The sequence below is a fragment of the Oryctolagus cuniculus genome, chromosome 7, assembly GCF_964237555.1.
Source record: "Oryctolagus cuniculus chromosome 7, mOryCun1.1, whole genome shotgun sequence".
NCBI classification, from domain to species: domain Eukaryota; kingdom Metazoa; phylum Chordata; class Mammalia; order Lagomorpha; family Leporidae; genus Oryctolagus; species Oryctolagus cuniculus.
The window spans coordinates 1,509,462-1,532,716 of NC_091438.1; the positions used below are offsets into that span (position 1 = coordinate 1,509,462).

The 23,255-nt window shown below is 39.9% G+C and overlaps 1 long non-coding RNA gene across 2 annotated transcripts in view; it reads left to right on the forward strand.

The window, feature by feature from the left end:
- Nucleotides 1-23,255, forward strand: part of LOC138850461 (uncharacterized) — a 78,851-nt gene that overhangs the window by 52,994 nt on the left and 2,602 nt on the right. Inside the window, exons 2-4 of one of the 2 annotated variants that reach the window (XR_011390232.1) lie at nucleotides 18,366-18,631; nucleotides 19,259-19,340; nucleotides 21,961-22,001. This is a non-coding gene — a long non-coding RNA (uncharacterized lncRNA). Of the gene's footprint in view, nucleotides 1-18,365; nucleotides 19,341-21,960; nucleotides 22,002-23,255 lie in introns of both variants that reach the window. The other variant, XR_011390231.1, reaches the window with a different exon arrangement.

The following is a 23,255-nucleotide window of genomic DNA, read 5'->3' on the forward strand; positions in this document are numbered from 1 at the left end:
TTTATTTTAAATCACTATTATATAATTTAGTATAGTATCAAAATGAGTGTATAAAATGTACTTATAACCAAGTATTGTAAAAATGCAAACTTAGTTCATAAGCATATTTAAAGTGGGAAATCTGGCAATATTGTGGCAATATTAAGAAAACACACGTTTGTTATCAGAGATATTGCTCCAGTATGATAATAAAGATACTTATAAAAGATGGTTCTGTAAGCCGGCGCCGTGGCTCAATAGGTTAATCCTCCAGCTTGCGGCGCCGGCACACCGGGTTCTAGTCCCGGTTGGGGCGCCGGATTCTGTCCCGGTTGCCCCTCTTCCAGGCCAGCTCTCTGCTATGGCCAGGGAGTGCAGTGGAGGATGGCCCAGGTGCTTGGGCCCTGCACCCCATGGGAGACCAGGAAAAGCACCTGGCTCCTGGCTCCTGCCAGGATCAGCGCGGTGAGCCGGCTGCAGCGGCGGCCATTGGAGGGTGAACCAACGGCAAAGGAAGACCTTTCTCTCTCTGTCTCTCTCTCTCACTGTCCACTCTGCCTGTCAAAAAAAAAAAAAAAAAAAAAAAAAAAGATGGTTCTGTAATCAGAGAAGGTGTGCCAAAGGAAACAACAATTACACATTAGATTATGAAATAAAGTCGTAGATTAGGTCTTTGGTTTGTTTGTCTAAACTGAATTCCACATTGTTTGGATTAGGATTGCATCAGCATAAAAAAAAAAAAAAACCCTGAAAAGTGAAGTGACTGTAGAAAATGCTCTTGTTTAGGATAGAGGTTAGTCTGGCCTGTAGCCTGCTTTATAAGTAAGGTTTACTGGAACACAGCCACGACCGCTTTGTTTAATATTGTTTTTGACTGTTTTCACGCTACAACAGCTGAGCTGAGTAGTTGTGATGGATGTCCACCCACAGCCCATCCAAAACTGGAACATTTACTACCTGCCCTTTCATAGGCAAAGCTTCCTGCCTCCACTTCAGAAGATCAGAAGCTGCTGCTACCGTTTTCTGTCTTCTCTTGATGTTTTCACTTAGTTATAAACATGAAAAATTAGTTCACAATATATTAAGGTATTTTGATTAAAGAATACAATTATTGTAAAACTCTAGAATTTTATATTCTTCAAGTGGATAAATAAGCAATAATATGATGTCTCTCCCTAAAAAAGAATCTCTACGCCCAAACTACCTACCTGTCAATATACTACATCTCCATTCTTTTACCTTTAGCCACACAACTTCTTGAGCCAGTAATTACCACTCACTGTTTCTGTTTACTGAACTCTAAATTCTACTCCACCACTCTGCAAAAATTGCTGTTCTTTCAGTTAGTGATATTCTAATAATTGACTGATCTAACATTCTATTCCCTGGCTTCATACTGTTGACAATAATCTTGAAATTCCCTTTTCCTTTGGCTTCCATGACTCCATTTCTCCCCAGTGTGTTTGTTCTCCCTCCACCTCCCTCCCACCCCTCTGTCTCCTCCATGTCTACCTGTGGCCACTCTTTGAATTTTTATGCACCCCTAGGATTTTCTTCCCAATTGTTCTTCACCCTTTCTCTTTATCCTTCATCTCCTGCAAACTATTCATGGATCCCTTTCCCTTTTTGTCCTTGATCTTTGGAAAAATTCCAGCTTCCATACCCTCAGTCCTTCTGTGCTATCTAATTCCATCTTCTTTCCCACTTGACCTGTACGTCAGGAAGCACCATTTCAGTTACTCTCTTGACAGAAATTCCTTCATCCTCCTTTCTCTGTCCCTCTGCCATGCCTGGCCACTCAGCCTTGGAGCTCTCCAGCTCTGTCATTTCTCCTGATTCTTCTGGGCTGTTGCGTTCCCAACTGTATCATCCGTAAGCTCGTCTGAGCATTACTTAGCCACCTTTTTTTGTGGACTTGATCCCCTCATTCTCATAGTGCTGAGAAGGATTTTATTTTGTTGTCTTTCCTGTTTAAACATCTAAACCCTGATGCATAACTCTTACTCAGAAAAGATAGCCTTTCCTGTAGGAAACTGATAATTTGGTAGTTACTCATGCAATTTTCAGTATCCCTTCACCATAAAACTTCTTAGTAGGAAGGATCCAAGAATTTGCCTAAGGATAGTTTTGCTACCAATACTCCAGAGTCTCTTCATTCTGTCTCCGCTAGGATATTTTCTTTATCCATCATTTCTTTCCAATTGTGTATTTTCAGTTTCTTCTCTATTGAGTAAATCCTGAAGTTCTACAAATGCATGCGAATTGATTCAATATGTAAGCAACAACTGCAGCTACAACCTCATCCGGCTCTCATCGTATTAGAACAATCATTTATATGAATGAGCATGAGTGCCACCCTTCTGGAGGGCAATATGACACTCTGTAAATATCCTTGAAATACTTATTTGATTGAAAATGGAGGGAAGGAAGAAGAGAGAAAGGGAGAGAGAGAGAGAGAAAGTTCCATTTTGTTGAGTTACTGCCCAAATGCTGGTAACAGCCGTGGCTGGGCCAGGCCAAAGGCAGGATCCAGGAACTCCATTGAACTCCATTCAGGTCTCCTATGTGGGCGGCAGTCCCTGTGCTTCCATTTGCTTCCTCTCCAGCACATCAGCTAGGAGCTGGGTGGGAAGCAGGGAGTAGCTGCGAGTTGAATTTGACACTCCAGTATGGGATGCTGACGTCACAGGTAGCACCTTAACCTGCTTTGCCACAACACTCACCCCAAAAACACTCTTTTAGCTTCCAACTTTTCACTCCTTAGAAATATAACTTGGGGGCGGGGGCTGGCCTGTTTGACTCCTGGCTGTTCCACTTCTGATCCAGCTCCCTGCTAATGTGCACCGGAAAGCAGAAGATGGCCCAAGTGCCTGGGGCCCTGTACCCACGTGCAAGACCCAGAATAAGCCTCTGATTCCTGGCTTTGGCCTGGCCCAGCCTTAGCCATTGCCCGCATTTGGGAAGTGAGCCAGCGGATGGAAGATACCTCTTTCTCTCTGTCCATTTCAAATAAATAAAATAAATATTTTTTTAGAAAAAGAGAAATATAACCTAGGAAAAGAATCACACACCTTTATAACTCAATATTCAATAGAATTGCATCTCTTCTCAAAGCCTAAAGGTCAGTGTGTGATTGTTTAATGAATGATGGTAAACCATGTGTAAAGAGCTAGAAAAATAAAGTCAAATTGAAATGGCTTGCCTAAATCCTCCCTGAATCATCGATGTTAGGTATAATTTTATTGTTTGTGGCAGAAAATCCAATTAAAACTTGTTTAAATAGGTAAAATTTGTATTTACTGGTGTAATTGAAAGCATTAAAACTAGGATTAATTCCAGCTGAAGTCTGATACAATGGCTCACATTATTTGACTATAGAATGTTTCTACTTTTCTACCTTTGGTGTCAGCTTTATTCTCAGTCCTCATAGCGGTTCCTCACCTCTCTTTTACATTAACCTCCTGATTCCATTCATATGCTTTCATTTCCTACTATCTGTTCCCTTATTTTGATGTAATAGCTCTTCAGAGACCCCTCTGATATGAAGTTATTGGAGACCCCACATACTTAAAATACCTCTATACTTTCACATCTAACCGATATTTTTACTGGTGTGGCAGAAGTGGCTGATTGTCTCCCAGAAGTTGTGTTTCTTCTTTCAGTGTGAAGAGTTTTGATGAGAAGTTAATGACCACACAGAAATCAGAGTTTTCTGATTCTTTGCATCTAGGAGATGACACATGGCTAGTTTTCACCAGTGTCAAATGAAGAAAACCAAAGTGAGTCGTTCCAGGCCGGCATTGTGGCATAGTGGGTAAAGCCACCCTCTGCAATGCCAGCATCCCATGTGGACGTAAGTTCCTGTCCGGCTGCTGTGCTGCCAATCAAGCTCCCTGCTAATGCACCTGGGAAAGTAGTAGAAGATGGCTGAAGTATTTGGTCCCCGTCCCCTACGTGGGAGACCCAGATGAAGCTCCTGCCCCCTATATTTGTCCTAGTCCAGCCCTGGCCATAGTGGTCATCTGGGGAGTGAACCAGCAGCTGAAGATCTCTGTGTCTCTCCCTCTCGCTCTGTAACTCTGCCTTTCAAATAAATAAATAAATCTTAAAAAAAAAAAAAAAAGGCGGGTCATTCTCAGGTCAATGAGTTTAATTAGTCTCTGTGTCTCATTCTTTCTTCTCATAGCCTTCTTCTCCTAGCCTTCTATTGGAAGGCTGGCTCTTAGAGAAGGACAGAGCATGGTAGGTTGGGTCTCTAGGTCAACAAGTAGAGGGCCACTCACCAACCAGGATTCTTTTATTACACGAGCAGGAAATAAGCTTTTATTGTATTAAGTCCCTGGACTTTGAGGGCCTAGTACTGCTGTAATGAATATTTTTAAAAAGATTTATTTATTTATAAGTGAAAATTAGAGAGAGAGAGAGAGAGAGATCTTCCATCTGCTGGTTCACCCCCCAAATGGCTACAACACCCAGGGCCAGGTCAGGCCTAAGCCAGGAGCATCTTCCAGGTCTCCCACATGAGTGCAGGGACTGAAGGACTTGCACCATCCCCCACTGCTTTCCCAGGCACATTAGCACGGAGCTGGACCAGAACTGGAACAGTTGGGATGCTGGGCCTGCAATAATGAATCTTATAATAAATTTTATTTATACTGGGTATAAAATTTCAGTTTACAAACAATCTTTCCACAAGTTTTTGAAATTATTTCACTTCGTGTCTTAAATCTAGTTCTGGTATGAGAAATGCAGTATTGTTTTAATAAGTCTAATCACTGCTTGTAAGCTGTTTTTCCCCTCTCTTTGGAATATTTGAGAATATTTGAGTATATATTCAGAATTTGAATGTTCATGATGATGATTTTCATTTTCTTTAATATTTTATTTTAATTATTTAAAAGGCAGAGTAACAAAGAGATGGAGAGACAGAGAAAGAAGTCTTCTGGTGGCTCACTCCTCAAATTACTGCCACAGCTAGGGCTGGGCCAGGCTGAAGCTAGGGGCCTGGAACTCCATCCGCACCTCCCACGTGGCTGGCAGGGGCTGCAGTACGTGGACCGTGTTTCAGTGCTTTTCCACATGCATTAACAGGGATCTGGATTGGAAGTAGAGCAGCCAGGACTTGAACCAGTGCTCCAACATGGGACGCTGATGTTGTAGGTGGCAGATTAACCCGCTATGCCACAATGCTGGCCCAAATGATGATTCATAATTTGGATTATTTCCTCCATAATATTTTCTAAGAGCTCTATAGGCCTTGTTCACTTTTCTCATTATTCATTCACTGGAATTCAGTCCACCAAGAATTTGGGCAACTTTTACTGTTCTTATAATTATACATTTTTCTTTCCTATTTTAATTTTTCCCATAAACTTTCTATTTCACTTTTCACTTCTGTTAGCATTTTAAAGGAGCTCTTTCCTCCTAATGTTTCTTTCATTATAGTATAATTTTTATTCCTTATATATAACACTTTATTTAATGTTCAAGGTGATATTAATAGTGGCTTAGGAGGCTGGCCCTGTGGCATAGTTGGTTAAGCCACCGCCTGCAGTGCCAGCATCCCATATGGGCGCCGGTTCAAGTTCCAGCTGCTCCACTTCCAATCCAGTTCTCTGCTATGGCCTGGGAAAGCAGCAGAAGATGGGTCAAGTGCTTAGGCCCCTGCATCCATGTGGGAGACCCAGAAGAAGCTCTTGGCTCCTGGCTTCAGATCAGCTCAGCTCCAACCATTGCGACTATTTGGGGGAGTGAACCAACTGATGGAAGACCTCTCTCTCTCTCTCTTTCTCTCTCTCTCTCTTTTTCTCCCTCCCTCTCCCCCCCCCCAATCTGTAACTGTACCTATCAAATAAATAAATAATATCTTTTAAAAAATAATAATGGTTTGGGCTGGATTTTTTCTAGGTTGCTTGATGTCTTTTTTGGGTTACAGGTTTTCCTCAAATATCTTAAGTTAGATTAGAGTACCATATAACTAATTAGAATCTCTGTGGGTATTTGTGGGCTTGTTAGTGGTTGGGCTTCACTTCTATCATTACTTTCAGGTCTTTTTGTTCCATTGGGTCAATTACTCAGATAAGACTTGTTAACCTCATGCCTAGAGCGTACTAGTCTAGTTGTTAGCATTTGGGGAGTTGTATTAGGAAAGCCGAAAGAGTATCCAGCATTCACAATGGAGATTCCATCCTCTGGGTTAGCACAAAACCCTACCATCATTTGCGCCTGTTATCCATCAGTCTAGGATCCTTCTATTAAACCTTTTCTGGAGAATAAATATCCAGTCTTCCATTGAGGTTAACAAGAGGCAAGTTCTCATATACATGTGGTGTGAGGTAGTATCTGGGACTTTATTACTTCTTTTAACCAGTCTTATTTTCAGTCCCATCTTCATCATTAGTTTTAGGGTCGCTGATGTCACTAGCTCTTGAACAAAATGCCTACTACTAGTATAAATTTAAGTTTCTTGACTACCACATATGAGAACCCATTCATCTGTTGATTTAACCCTTGCTTAACTGTCTAGCCTTATCTCTCACTACTTCCATAACATGTGTGACTCACTTAGTGATAGCAGTGACCATTGTGTATCTTAATGTAGGGTGTTTTTCCTGCCTGGAATGCATATCTTCTTCCCAAGCCAGCCTGCTGCTCACCGATTTGTTCTTTGAGATCAATTGCAATAACTTCTTGACACTGAAAACAGAATTTGTCACCCCCTCTTTTGTGTCACCTATATTCCTTGATCATATCTCTCTTGGAGATTTAACAACTGTTTTGTCTCCCTCCTCACCCGCCTCCTCCTGCCCTGACTAATCTGCAAGTGCTTTAAGTGAAGGATGTTAGGTCCCAAGACCATTAGGACTATGTAAACCCAATCACTTTCATTCAGCAGATACCGAATACATGTTGATTAAAAGAGTTGGTAAGTATAGAAAGAGAAGTTTTAAGAATAAATAAATAAGCAAAGGAAACTTAAACAGATGGAAATGAGCACAAATACTTTTTATTTTCTCAAAGGCAGTGTCTTAATTCTTGTACATGCTTGCTTTACTCTGAGCTCCAACCTGAGAATTTCCTTTTAGCACCTCAGAGAGTGGTGAGCAAGCGATGATCAAAGGATTCAAGTGTGGCTCTGCGTTCTCTGCTTTTCTGCCTGTGGCCATGTTAGTTGTCATTTTCTCCTCTAAGTAGCAAAGACCCACTGCATGTTTTTGAACAGGACAGTGAGATAGTCAAATTTATTTTTAAAAAGATAAATCTGTTGCTGCAAGGAAGAGACTAGAAGGCAGAGCAACTAGTTAGACCCAGATCACAGAATGCACCTTGGAATGAAGTAATCTCCATGGTAGGGGCAGAGACGTATCTGTCAAACAACAGGCAAACCACAACAGACGCCATGGCTTTTTATGTGTTTGTATTCGAACAGCTGTTCAAACAATATTCACCTTGTATGTTTGCTTATTTATCCTCTGCTCAATATCTGAAATTCAGAGCCAGTTTAATACTTCTCAGTCAAAAAGAAGGAAATGCTCTCATTTACCGCAAAATGGAAGGAACTGGAGGATATCATATTAAGTGAAAAAGGCCAATTACAGACAAGTACTGTGTGTTCTCCCTCACATGTCTGAACTGAAAAACAAATAGAAAACGAACTGAAAAAACATTAAAAAATATATGGAATGGTGATTATTAAAGGTGGGAAGGTGTAGGAGTGATAGAGGGAGCTTGGATAAAAAAAAAGAGGAAGCTGCATGTGGTTCATTAATTGTGACAAATAATATACAAATATGAGATGTCTGCAGTTGATCCTAGGTCTTCTGACTTTTGGAAATCTCGCCTCACATTGTGTTCAACATTAAATTGCTCCCCCATCCATCATTAAAGAGGAATACTAATGACGTAAAGATCAAATTGAGCTGGATTTGACTATTGAAAAATGACACATTTTTTGGAGTTGACATCAAATATTCTGGTGGGCAGAATGAAATGAAAAAACATGGGTAGGCCAAAATAGTCATTGCTTCCCTAGTACTAAAGAGTGCGGTACTGTTATAAGATCAACAGATTCCAGATTTCCAGAAAACATGAGTTTCCAGAGTATTTCTAAAGGCTAAGTGGTGCTTTGCATGCTGTACAGCGTCAGGTTTTCTTTTCCTCCTTCCTGCCATCTTAAACTTTCTCAGTGATAACACTGTATGCAGATACATCCTTCTAGGAAAAAAATTAAATAATTTTGGAGAGAATAGAACATTTTAATAACAAAAGAACATTTTGCTGCAAAGCCTCACCTAAGGCACACAGCCCTGCTATTTGCTTTAGTTTTGATTGAGTGCATTTTGAGTCCATACCTGTGCTCTCATATTCTAACGCAACCCTTGACATAGACTCATAGAAAAGGTCTGACTTATGAAACAATTGCTCAAAGCAACTGAAGTTACTTTACTCTTCTTTAACTTCTCTTTTCTATGTTGATTAGATCTCCAACTAAGAAATCCTAAGCTCGAAGGAGATTATCTAGTGTTGTGAGAAAAAAAAAAAAAAAGAGAGAAAGAAACCTGGTAACTCGCATCTGTGCTCTATGAAATCAAGTACATCTGCAAGAAAACCGGGGCTTCCTTTTTTTCAACTGAGAGAAACAAGGTTGCATTTCTTGTGGGATGTTCTTAGAGGTACCTGCACCTTGGAGGCCACTTGCTGAAGTCACAAACAAGATCAAACAACATCCTGCAAAGCACTGCATAGAGCGAAAGAAAAACTCCTATTATCTCTCTGTCAGGGAGTTCCCCAGACAGAAGGAGAAGCTTGGCTGGCTTACTTTACTTTTAAAATGAGAAAGTATGTAACTGATAGAACTTCAGTCTTTCAGCATCATCGTGAACAAAGTCTTCCTTTTTACGGAATTTAACTAAAACATTCTTTTAAACACCATGGTTTCCTTTACTTTTTCCACTATTAATTAAAAGATTTCTTTTTAAAAAGGCTCATACTGTATTGCCTTTGTATTTTAAGCAATACATTGAATAGCATTTAATACTGTTAATGAATGAGTTATGATATCAATTACTAAATTACACTTATCTGAGAGTATTTCTGAAAGATGTAATACTATTTGTCACCACACTAAATGACCTGGGATATCTCTAAATACTGTGACTTTTCTTTGTGGACCTTAATACTATTGCATCTTCAAGAAACATCTCAGAAATTAATGAGAGCCAAATAAGTGAGCAGGTACAATCAAGTTTACATATCAGAAGAGTCAATATTTTTGGACATCAGTTACCCAAAGATTCATATATTGATTCAATGTCTTCTCAGTCAAAATCTTAGAATTGATAAGCAATTCTAAAATTTACATGAAAATGCAGAAGAACTAGAATAACCAAGACAACTTTAAAAAAAAAAATAGTAGTAATAATGGAGAGAGTGGGCATCGTTGTCCGGTCCAGACTGGGCAGGTATTGTGGGGTAGTGGTTTAAGCCCCTGTCTGGGACTCCTGCATCCTATATTGGAGTGCTTGGGATTGAGTCCCACCTGCTTCTTGATAGAACTTCCTGCTAATGTGCCTGGGAGGCAGCAGATGATGGCACATGTACTTGGGTCCCTGTCAACCACATGAGAGACCTGGGGTTCCTGGCTCTTTGCCTGTCCCAGCCCTGGCTGTTGTAGGCATTTGGCGAGTGTATCAGCATTTTGAAGAACTCTCTCCCTCTCTCTCTATCTGTATCTCTACATCTCTCTGTTACTATTCCTTTATATAAATAAATCATTACAGGGGCTAGTGCTTTGGCGTAGTGAGTAAAACTGCCACCTGCAATGCTGGCGTCCTATATGGGCACTGGTTCAAATCCCGGCTGCTCCACTTCCAATCCAGCTCTCTGCTGTGGCCTGGGAAAGCAGTAGAAGATGTCCCAAGTGCTTGGGCCCCTGCACCCACATAGGAGATCCAGAGGAAGCTCCTGGCTCCTGGCTTCGGATCAGCACAGCTCTGGCCATTGTGGCCAATTGGGGAGTGAACCAGTAGATGGAAGACCTCTCTCTTTCTCTCTCTGCCTCTCCTTCTCTGTGTAACTCTGACTTTCAAATAAATAAATAAATCTTTAAAAATAAATAAATTATTACAAAATCCTCACAATGCCAATCATGGATAAAGATGCAGAGCAACAGGATCTCTCATTAAGGTAGAGGGAACGCAAAATTGTGATAACACTTGGAAATGTTTGACACTTTCTTAGAAAGTTAGACATGCAGTTGGCATTTTTAAAATATTTATTTGTTTTCATTTATTTGAAAGGCAGGGAGACAGAGAGAGGGGGAGGGGGAGAGAGATCGATTCCATCCTCTGATTCACTCCCTAAATGCTCCTCAGAGATAGGGCTGGACCAGGCTGAAGGCAGGAGCCTGGAACTTCATCCATTTTTGAAGATTGCTGCTTTGCTATTATATTGAATGTTCTTCAATTTGACTTTATCTCTTGCTCAATTACAATTACTCTTAGGCTGTCCTTTAATGGGTCCACCATACAATTTTTATTTGTCACAGTATTAATGATGTTAACTTATATCAGTAAGGTGATATCATCTAGGTCATCCACTGCAAAATTACCAGTTTTCCCTTTGTAATTGATATGTGTTTTTTGAGAAAATTCTATGGGATTATGTGCATTTCCCATTCCTTATCAAACTTCCTATTTATTTTTGTTTATTTACATCAATATAGTCTCATGGATTCCTATATTATTTAACAGATTATATCGCATTGTTACTATTGTTTATTTTGAATCTTAAAATTGTCTAACTTCTGGCTGATGGGAGTCCTTCAATCTGGTTTCTGTGTCCGTTGATACAACTCCATCATGCTTTGGGCAGGTCTTTGCACATTGGCATAACAAGATGTTCCAACCTCATTTCCCAACCCTAGCTGTGATGTCAGTAATCTCTCCAAGGAGTCTTTGTTCCTTTTAGTAGAGAATGATAACTGGAAAATATGATCTGGAAGCTAAATGTGCTCCTTATTGGAATGTTACTGCTCCCAGGCTTCTCAAATTACAAAGCTAGTGAGGAATACAGGTGTTTGTGTATGTGTGTATGAATATGCATACATGATTTCATCATATTTATTTCTCTATCATATATGTTAAAATCCATATTTTCATGCCAATACCTCCAGTTGCAATCCAACAGTGCCTCATTCATTGTAGTTTTCTTTCTTTTTAAATTTATAATTCTCTTATCCAACAAAGAGAAACCAAGCTCCTATTATCCTTATTTGATCAATCTCCATCTTTGTAACCAGTATCCTGTTGCCACTGCTTTCATCACTGAATGGATCCCTTCTTGATGCCATCTGGGCTTAGGTGTGCATCCTCAATCTGAAGCCTTCTCTTGCCTAATAATTGACCCCATGGCTCCTTTGTTGAGGTTACAAGGTTCGACACTGAGATGTCCCTCTTCATCTTGCCTGGGCACAGACATCATGTGCAGGGTCTCCCACCTATGTGGATGCCACTATCAACCTACTTACACTCTGACCTTCACACCTGGATGTCTCCCCGTGCAGACTGCCTCCTCATCCATCACTTGGCTCCAGTACCCACTACTAATGACCCTTTACTTCAATTCCTTCTGAATCTTTCTTGAACTTTGATATAACATGACCAAAGCAAGTTTAGGCTCCAGGTTCCCCAGAATCTCTTCAGGGCCACCATTAGAGGTAAGAATTCTGAATCATTTGGTTTTAACTGATCTTCGGTACTAACATGCAATATGTTATTTTACAATTGTTTTCCATGTGTAATAATAGATTATGCCACCACTTGTGAAAACTTCGTAACTCCCTATAGGGTCTAACAGAGTGAGTCCACAGAGTGTTCTACAGGCTGCATTTGATGCAAACTACAACTTCAGAGAAAAAAAAAAGTTGCACCGAGTCAAGAAGGGGATTTCCCTTCATACCAACCCTCTCTATCCCCTCTTTACCACCCTGACCTCATCCCTACCCCCAACCTCCGCCTTCCCCTAGATTCACTTGTATTGTTATTGTCTGAGGCATAAGTGAAGCTGAAGCCCTTGACTTACTGAAGGTATTGCATGCTGAGTAATACTTGCAGAGATGCATGGGTTTCTGACACAGTTGCAGGAACCCAGCACGCTCTGCCATCGTCAGAGTCAGCGTCATAGAGAACACTGGAATCTCCCTGTGATTCCAAAGGTGAGGACAGCCTGAAAAGAAAAAAGTGCACTTTTAATGGTAGATATTCACGGCTGTTATAAAATAACCAGAAATTTCAGCCTTACCTTCCCTTTTTAGTACTATATTAGTTCATTGTCTTTGAATGAACGTATCCAAAGGAGATTTGTCTTTTCCTGTCCCATCATCTCTCCTGGCCTCATGACAGGATCATGAAGCTTTTTTTTTTTTTTTTGACAGGCAGAGTGGACAGTGAGAGAGAGACAGAGAGAAAGGTCTTCCTTTGCCGTTGGTTCACTCTCCAATGGCCAGCGCGGCCAGCGCACCGCGCTGATCCAATGGCAGGAGCCAGGAGCCAGGTACTTTTCGTGGTCTCCCATGGGGTGCAGGGCCCAAGCACTTGGGCCATCCTCCACTGCACTCCCTGGCCACAGCAGAGAGCTGGCCTGGAAGAGGGGCAACCGGGACAGAATCCAGCGCCCCGACCGGGACTAGAACCCGGTGTGCCGGCGCCGCTAGGCGAAGGATTAGCCTAGTGAGCCGCGGCGCCGGCCAGGATCATGAAGCTTTTATAGACACACCTTTAAATAGTCCTATGGTATGACTCCTTTTATATCTCAGTTTTTCTAAGATCAATAAAGGAACATTGTACAATGTGAATTAATGCTATAACTAGTACTCAAACAGTATTTTACACTTTGTGTTTCTGTGTGGGTGCAAACTGTTGAAATCTTTACTTAATATATACAAAATTGATCTTCTGTATATAAAGATAATTGAAAATGAATCTTGATGCGACTAGAATGGGAGAGGGAGCTGAAGATGGGAGGGTTGCAGGTGGGAGGGAAGTTATGGGGGGGAAGCCATTGTAATCCATAAGCTGTATTTGGAAATTTATATTTATTAAATAAAAGTTAAAAAAATAAAGGAACAGTACATTGAGGCTGCTGAAACAGATGCTGACTTGGCAAAAAATTTTCTTGTTATTATTCTAATATATTGATTCAAATGTAACATTTTGATTTTGTTTGGTAATCATGGTATTAAGATATTGAAGGGATTTTTATTGAATAAATGGCACTTTTATTTTCTAGAGTGTATTATCTTAACTGTTGAGATGCAATTGATCACATAAAGCTGTACAGATTTAATGTAAACACTTTGATGAGTTTTAATATAAATATTCACTCACAAACCTATCACCTCAATCAATGCCATGAACACAATTGTCACCAAGTTTCCCTTGCCCTCTTTATTTAGTATTACTACTGTTATTTTGGGATAAGAACACTTACCATAATATCTCTCCTTTAGAAAAATTTTACATATACAGTATAATATCATTAACTAAAGCTCTATAGTATATCTGTATGACTCACTTATTTTCCATAATTGAAACTTTCAACAGATATCTCCTTGGGTCTCCCACCTTCTAAATACAACCACCTTCTGATTATTTATGTATAGTCTTTCTCCACTGTTTATCAGAACTTTTTTCTTTTCACTTTTACTACTGTGTTGTACAACTACCTTATATATTTTCTGTATTATCCCTTTATCAGGCAAATGGTTTGCAAATATTTTCCCCATATTTCTTCTTTTTTCTTTTTCTTGAAGTTGCAGAGCCTAGAGTAAGCTATGAGTAGAACATAATATGGAATCTAGGCACAACTTTAGAGGACTTCAAAATTTAACTTTATTTAAGAAAGAAGGTGGCCGGCGCCGCGGCTCACTAGGCTAATCCTCTGCCTGCAGCGCCGGCACACCGGGTTCTAGTCCCGGTCGGGGCGCCGGATTCTGTCCCGGTTGCCCCTCTTCCAGGCCAGCTCTCTGCTGTGGCCAGGGAGTGCAGTGGAGGATGGCCCAAGTGCTTGGGCCCTGCACCCCATGGGAGACCAGGAGAAGTACCTGGCTCCTGCCATCGGATCAGCACGGTGCGCCGGCCGCAGTGCGCCAGCCGCGGTGGCCATTGGAGGGTGAACCAACGGCAAAGGAAGACCTTTCTCTCTCTCTCTCTCTCACTGTCCACTCTGCCTGTCAAAAAATAAATAAATAAAAAGAAAGAAGGTGATGTTTACCAGTTGAATATATTTTATTCAACAAATGTTTATTGATGATCTGCTCTGTGTAAGTAATTATCTTGGGGTTAGGAATAGAAAAAGGTATGTGGAGCAAAATGAGACAAACTCCCTTCCTCTACTAACTTTATAGTTCAATGGAGTAGGGAACAATTAAATATAAAACTAATGAGATATAATCAGTACTAGAGACATGTTGTATTACAAGTAAATAGGAAGGAGAAATTAACTTCCTCAATTAGACTGGTTCATGAGTTCTCCTATGGCAGGTCAAAGTCAGAAAGAATTGGAGTATGAAGAATTCAGGGAAGGCTGAGCAGGAGGATAGGACTATAGCATAGAATCCACAGGGGGATATAGTAGAAATTAATCCTGGCAAGGCACTTTTGGACTAGATCAAATATCTTGGGTCCTCGATTGAGGAGTGTAGACTTTATTCTAATAATAACATGAGATTTAGAAGTGTGATGTGAGCTGAAGTTTGGAGACTGAGTGGTGGAGGGATAGGGATTTGTGTCATAAAGTCAGTTTCATTAGGGTTCATCCAATTATTTATCCCACAAACACTTGTCGAGAACCCTGTAGGATGCTGATGATATTCAGTATAAGATCTGGCTTCTGTCATTGTAAAACATCTGGCTTAACGAGGGAGATAGAGCCATGTAATCAGTACTACAATCAGTACTACAATACTGGTTGCACGAGGGAGATTTAAGTTAGACAGCTGATGCCATAGAAGTGAAGAAGAATAGATTTTTGTGCAGGTAGCAGGGATCAACAGGATCCCTAAATGAGATCCATAAATGAAAGTAAGAGGAAGTAGAAACTGTTATTTAGTTAAGAAGTATATATTCCCAGAACAAATTAATGTCACTGATTTGACATTGTAAGCCTATATGTAAATATAAAGGTACATTTATGCTAACGTGGCTATACAGTTACTAGGTCCATAATAATAGCATCCCTAATTTGAAGCTTTTCTCTCTTCTCTGATCTTGAAATATAATGCAGCCAGATAAAATAGTTGGGAGGGAAGGGCATTTGATCCAAGACAAGGCCCAATTGCAGGAAGGGACTAAACTTGGAGCAGGCAGTGAAAGTACAGATAAAGAAATATTTTGCTGCTGGTAGAATGAAGAACATGAAATAGGCAACCAGGCATAGTTTGAATAGCAAGTTCACTTAAAGGAACAGCAGTACTGAAGAATGGATATATGGAGGGACTCAGCAATGGGAAATATTTGCAGACTTAGACCAAGTAGACCATAAATGTTTAAAAGATTTTGAGATTATGTATTAGTCATGTCTTAGTAAAGTAAAACCAATAAGATGCCACTTACGAAACAAAGACATGGTCTTTATGTAGGAATTCTGGGAAAAGCCCCAAAGATTATCTCTGAAATTGCTCACAGATGTGCAAATATATATATTTATATGTCTGATTTTTACATGTTCACTAAAATATAGGCTTTGGATGCCAGGAGTCTAGGAAAGCTGGATTTCTGTCCTCAATAACTACTGTAATGTTTTTGATAATACAAGATATAGACTTAATTTGGGGAAAAGTACTTATCAAAATTTGTAGAGTAGAAGTTTCCCCAAATCAACCACCCCTTAATCAATATTCACCAGCAAATCAATACAATTTATTGTAGTTTTAATGAAAGTAAAATAATACTATTAAAGCTATTAAAATTTTGTAACTTTGAGTCTTTTTTGTCAGCTCTTGGAGATGGTTTTCAATTTTCATCTTTTTTCTTAACAAATGAACAGATATTGGCATTTCATAGTATACAGATTAATGGCGTTATTTTAACAAATTCCCAGTGATGAATATTTGAAATATTTCTGGCCTTTGCCATCTTAGGCAGGGGGTAACTCACTTGGCTATGTGCGTGTGCACATGTGTATGTGTGTGATAGTCATGAGTATTTCTGTTGGATATATGCCTAAGAGTCAAATCACCTCCATTTCTAAAAATATATACATACATAGAGCAGATACATTGTCAAACTACCCTAGGATGGCTGAAAAGGAGCTAAAAACAGTACCTGGATCAGGGGTTCTCCACCTGGATTGTATTAACTGTAGATCTAATCAGACTGCCTGTGAAATCCATATTAATTTTCTTTGAGCGCTAAACTGAAATATAGTGTTTTCTTCAATTATGAATGACAACAGCAAGCCACCATAAAATTAGCGGTTCTGTGGTTTGGTTGCTAATAGAGATCACAGATATTGTCATTGTTTTTGCAATAATTTGAAATATTGTATAACTTGCCATTGCTTGAAAATTATGTTCATTAAGAGTCTTGCTAGTGTGTAACTTATTACTTAATTTATTAGTACAGAAGATAAATTACGTCATGGACTATATATTTTGATAAATATATTTCTATATAATTTGTTTTTTTGTCATTTTATGTAGTTTATGTTGTATTTTTTTTCCTTTTGACAGGCAGAGTAGAGAGTGAGAGAGAGAGAGAGAAACAGAGAGAAAAGTCTTCCTTTCCACTGGTTCACCCCCCAAATGGCTGCTACGGCCTGCACACTGCGCCAATCCGAAACCAGGAGCCGGGTGCTTCTCCTGGTCTCCCATGGGGTGCAGGGCCCAAGCACCTGGGCCATCCTTCACTGCCTTCCCGGGCCACAGCAGAGAGCTGGACTGGAAGAGGAGCAACCAGGACAGAACCGGCGCCCCAACCAGGACTAGAACCTGGGGTGCCGGCGCCACAGACAGAGGATTAGCCTATTGAGCAGTGGCGCCAGCCACTAGTTGTATTTTTAAAAATATTATTATGATAGATGATCTGTAGCCTTCATAGGATTGTCAGAATTTGTGGCCCAAAAAGATTCACATTCCCATTACTTAGAGATGTAATATAAAAAATGATAATTTTAATTGTAAGGGAAAACACCAAATAGTGCTATAATATGCTGGACAGCAGTATATTAACCATTTAATTCTCCCAACAACTCAATTAGAGAGGTAGCCTGACTATTTTCATTCTATAGGGAAAATAACTTAAGCACAAAGAGGCCTATTATCCAAAGTCACACCGCTTAGTTGTGAAACTAGGCCACAAACTCAACAGTACATGTCATGATTCATGATTCATGTATGTGCTCAGTAACCTAGATGTCTGAGAAATGACTTTGCATATGTGATATGGTGAAGTAAGTTACTTCACCAGGCCTTCCAGACCCTGCAGCCTGACCTGAGCAGCACGGTTTCTTACATGTGCCTTTACCTACTCTTTTTTTAGCAGAGTTGGGGGTAGGATACACAAAGGAACTAATAAAATCATAGACCCTTGATCCTGAACCTGGTTTAAAACTTCCTACTTACAGTGGTGTCATGTACTCAATGCATTTCTCCACACATATTTTTAAATATTTATTTGAGAGATAGAGAGAGAGAGAGATCCCTCCTATCCACTGGTTGACTCCCCAGACGTCCAGAATAGCCAGGGCTGGGTCAGGCCAAAGCCAGGAATTCAGAACTCAGTCTGGTTCTCCCATGCAGATGGCAAGAGCCCAAGTGCTTTAGCCATCATGTGCTGCCTCCCAGGACGTGCATCAGCAGGAAACTGAATTAGAAGCAGGGTAGCTGACATTCAAGCCAGCATTCGTGTATGGACACTGGTGTTGCCAGGAGTGACTTAATCTGCTGCGGCAGAACACCAGCCCTCCACACATCTCAAAATTCCCAGGGTACCAGCCACTCGCTCAGGCCTTGGGAATGCAGAGTGTATCAGAAAGAGGCAGTTCCTGCGTGGCCTGGATCTTGCGTGTAGGCAAGGAAAGTGAGACACGAACTGTACCTAGAGAAAGAAACAAGATCTCTCCATGGAGACTTGCGCTATGAGGGGATCATACAGAGTAAGGGGATGGAGTGACATGAGTGGGCTGGTTGAGCAAAGTTCTAGCGTAGCTGCCCCTGCGGCTGACTCTAGTGATCTGGTGGTTCCCAGCACCAACATCTAAGGGACGGTGAGCACATCACAGCTGGATGTCTGGATTTGTAAACTGACGAGGCAGGGAAAGGTCATGAGAGGGAAGGGGTGGGTAGCAAAGCAGTGTGCTTTGAGTCTTCTTTCCTTACTCTCCAGCAGACATTACTCACCACCGGTCTTGGCCTGTGAATGGCTGGCATCAGGAGTGCTGCAGTGAGCAACAAATCCTACCTCCACGACTGGCTCCCTGCTTTGCAGGTGCACCCTTTCCCACCATGTCATGCAAGTATTGTCCTAAACAGATTTTCACGTTGCTCTTTCCTCACCAAGATCCTGTGGAGGAAATACCTGGAAGGAATAAGGTTACAAAGAGAGGTACTGCACAGCACACTGCTGCTCCCAGCGCCACACTCACCTCCAGAAAAGTGAGTCTGTCCGCAGTTTTGAGTTTCAGTTCTACTATGTTGTCTCACCATTGACTAGTTTTAGGCTGATGGAGAGTGAATTGTCTTTAGTGAGTCCTTCTACTGTAAATCTGAGAGAGGAAAAAGAAGATTCCCGTGCAGAGGGCAGGGGTGGGCTTGAACTCTTTAAAACTGTCAACATAGTTTCAAGTTTGCAGGAGGTCGGCAGGGGAAGAGGAGCTGAGCAGCTTCTCAGGGGAACACATCTTCCTGAGTGGGTTCTCACCTTTCTTGGGAGTGCCCTGAATGAGCTGTCAGTGGAGACGCAGACTCTCTGTGGTTCATAAAAGCCTCGAGACAGCTCAAAAGGGAAAGGAGCTCCTCCCTAAGTCTCAAACTAACTTGAACTAGGCTGACATTAGAACGTTATCTGCCTTTCTAACACACAGACCTCCTCCACTTTCCATGCAAATTTTCAAAGGGTCATCTTCAGTGTCTTTATGATACAATTGTACACAAGCCAAGCTAATTTTATTACTGGAAGTGAAGCCTTCTGGGAAATACCATCCCTGGCCATCTGCTACAGCCCCCAAATTATGCGTGGTACACCTCATGTGTGGGAAATGCTCCTTTGGTTGTCTGTTCCAGCCATTTCAGATCACCTCTCGACGGCTGCTTGGAATTCTTTGAAGATTGGGGTTGGGTGATGGAAACTTGTTCACAATTCCAGGTGTGTAAGTCTCGCTGGAGGGCAAACATGAACTTCAAAAACTGTGGTTTATATAATTTTTTTAAAAAGTGAAGAATAGACTTTGATGGAGTTGGGGAAAGGCCCTACCAAGCAGGAGGAGAAGGGGCAAAGAACCCTCAAGAAGGTAAAGATCCGAACATACCACTGATGCATCAGAATTGCCCCTGTGCCTAAAGCCCCTTCTGGTCGGACAGAAAGATCCTGCTTGGTCTCCTTCCCATTCATTTCCATGTGGTCCAATCACCCACAAAAATGTAGACCAGTCTTGATCTCCTTAGAAATGGTTTTATATGTTTATGATCAAGTCGAAGAGCATGGGGTCAAGTGATTCTGCGTTTTCAGTTCATACCTAAGGATACCTAATAATGCTTATTTATTTTTGAATACCAAGGAAGATATTTGAACACAGGTGCTGAGACAATTAAAATGGTCTCAGCGTTTCCAGTTAAGTGCTCAGCAACAATACCATGCCTGTCTTATTGGTAGTATCATAGCTAAGCCGAAGAGATGTTTTGATTTTATTTTGCACTGCAATAATTCATTTAGGTGACACATTTATCACATCATTGATAAACAAACAAAAGATACCAAACTTTCTGAGCTTTAAAGCGTATTAATGAGCATATATAGCTCAATAGAGTTGAGATGTTAGCAATCAATTCAGACAATAGGTCAGGTGCATTTCTCTTACTGCATCTGCTCTCACCACAGTGTCTTGTCTTGGAGCTTGGTTGAGTTCTCTCTGTATCTTATCTTCTCTGTTGGCTGTGCTGGTCCAACATCCTTGGTTCATATTCTCAGGATGCTAAAGTTTACAAAGCAATCTCTCAGTGTGCTTTGCCCTACATATATATTTTCAAAAACTTCCCACCATGCTAAATTGCTTTCCCCTTTTTTCCTGCTGTGTTTCAGCAAACATCAGGGTAGCAAGGTAGTGGCATTGGATATCTTTGTGTTTACCTAGAGACTAACTACTTTCCCAAGGATAATCAATTATGAATTTTTCAAGCTGTGCTAAAATCCTATGCCTATAAAAAGCATTAACTGGGACATAATCACTTCATAAAGTGTAGGTAGATCTTGCACCAGCAAATAGTCCATAAAGCATTCTTAAAATGACTAATATGCCTGTACCTTTAAGGAATCCTGAAAAAAAATCAAAGTTCAGGTTATCATTAATGAGACTCTAAGTAAAACCAGTAAGGAGAGTTTTAAAAATTCACCAGTACTTCACCAATGAAGCTTCATGTTCATGGGATTTTCTTTGTGAGAATTTTCTTTCAAAATTAGTATTCAGTCTCTTATTCCAGATCCATTCAGATATTTTATCTTTTCATGAGTTAGTTTTGGTAAATTGTGTAATTGATGAATTTGTTATTTCCTTTAATTTCTCTCATTTAATGTTATACAATAGTTCATAATACTCCCTTTTGATTCTTTAGTTTCTGTAAAGCTTAAAATGGTGTCCCCTTCTTGATTACTGATATTAATAATTTAATTTTGCTTTCTGAATTTCTCAGTCACTCAAGCTAATGCTTTGCTAATTTTACAGATATTTTGAATGAATCAACTTTTCATTTTATTGCTTATCCTATTGACATCACTTTCATTTACCCTAATCTTTTTTTTTAAGATTTTATTTATTTTATTTGAGAGGTAGAGTTACAAACAGTGAGAGGGGGAGACAGAGAGAAAGGTCTTCCGTCTGCTGGTTCACTCCCCAAATGGCCACAACAGCTGGAGCTGCACCGATCCGAAGCCAGGAGCCAAGAGCCAAGAGCCAAGAGCCAGGAGCTTCTTCAGGTCTCCCACACGGGTACAGGGGCCCAAGAACTTGAGCCATCTTTTACTGCTTTCCCAGGCCGTAGCAGAGAGCATGATTGGAAGAGGAGCAGCCAGGACTAGAACCAGCACCCATGTGGGATGCAGGCACCGCAGGCGGAGGATTAACCTACTGTGCCACAGTGCCGGCACCAGCCCTAATCTTTATCTACTGCTTCTTTTGAGTATAGTGTGCTTGCCTATTTCTAGTTTATTAAGATGAAAAATTGGGTTATTACTCTGGGATCCTTCTTATTTGATTAAAGTAGGTATTTAGTGCTGTAAGTTTTCCTTTGAGTACTTCTGCATCTCAAAAGATTTTATATGATATATTTTTGTTTTTGTTTATCTAGAAATTTTCTAATTTGCCTTGATACATATTTTCCTTGGTTTTTAATTTCTAATTTAATTTTAGTTTGGTCTGGGAATATTTTTTAGATTTTACCTTTTGAATTCATTGAAGCTTGTTAATGGTCTATAATTCAGTCTATATTGGAGAATGTTTCATGTGCATTGAAGAATATATTTTCCTCTATCATTGAGTTAAAAGTTGCACAGGTGTTTGATGGATTTAGTTGTTTTATACTGTTCATTACTAATTCCGTGTTGCCCTTTTATCTAATTGATTTTCATTATTATTCTCTCAGTTTTGAGTTCATGAAATTTGGCTCTGTTGTTAGAAAAAATAATATACATTGTGTAGTCCTGATGGAATAACCCTTTGATCATTAATATCTCTATTGTCACTAGTAATATTTTGTTTTGTCTTATTTCAAAGGTTATTCAGCCTGACAAGTATAATCACTGAACTTGCCTCTGGTCAGTACTGCATGATATATCTTTTTTATCCTCTCACTTTTAACTTAATTCTATTAATCCAATTTATGTCTCCTGTCATCCATATAGAGTTGGATCTTGTTTTTTCTCATATAATCTGATGTACTCTACCTTTTGATCCTCTTGATTAGATTGTATTAATCCATTTATATTTAATGTCATTGATATGGTGGACTTATTCTGTCATTTTCCTCTTTATTTTCCATATGTTTTGTCCCTCCCCTATTTGTTCCTCTGTTATTTTTGTTATGTTAAGAATTATTTTCTAACACAACATTTTAAACACCTTAATGACTATTAATTGTATTTTTTGAATTAACTTCTGAGTGATTTCTCTAGATGTTGTGATGTGCTCTTAATTTATCAAATGTACTTTATGCTAATTAATAAATTTTATTCTTATAAAGTTCTATTTCCTTTCTTCTCCCATTTTTGTGCTATCATTGTTATGTACATTATGATTCTAAAAGTTACAAACCTGAGAAACCTTATTATAACTATTACTTATATAATCTTATATCTACTAAAGAAGCTTAGAGAAGGGAGAGTAAGTCTGTTTTATAGACTGTCATATTAATCTTATTTTTTACATTCATTTCTGTAGCTTCAGATTACCATCTGATGTCATTTCCTTACTTTTGTCCTGCCCATACCTTTTGTGCTAATTTGTCAAACATTTCCATATGTTATAGGCACCAAATACAATTATATAGTTTTATATAGTTTTAGTTTAGTTTTAGTTTATATAATAACTATTTATTTATTTATTTGAAAGGCAGAGATGGGGCAAAGAGAAAGAAAGGAGAAGTCTTTCACCTGCTGGTTCAGAGAGACAGAGAGAGAGAGAGAAATCTTCCATCTGCTGGTTCACTCCCCAGATGGCTGCCGTGGCCCGAATGGGCCAGACTGAAGCCAGGAGCCGGAAACTCCATCCATGCCTCTCTCGTGGATGCAGGTGCCCAAGCCTTTGAACCATCTTGCACTGCTTTCCCAGATGTGTCAGCAGGGAGCTGGATCAAAGTGGAGTAACCGGGACTCTAACCAGCCCCTACACTTAGTTATTAAAACAATTAAGATTAGAAAGCTCAGTCTTTTATGATTATCTTCATAATTACCATTATCAGAATTTTTATTCTTTTTTAAAGAGATTTATTTATTATTGAAAGGTGAAGTGACAGAGAGAAGTGGGGAGAGAGATTTTCCATTGCTGATTCACTCCCCAAATCACAGCAAAAT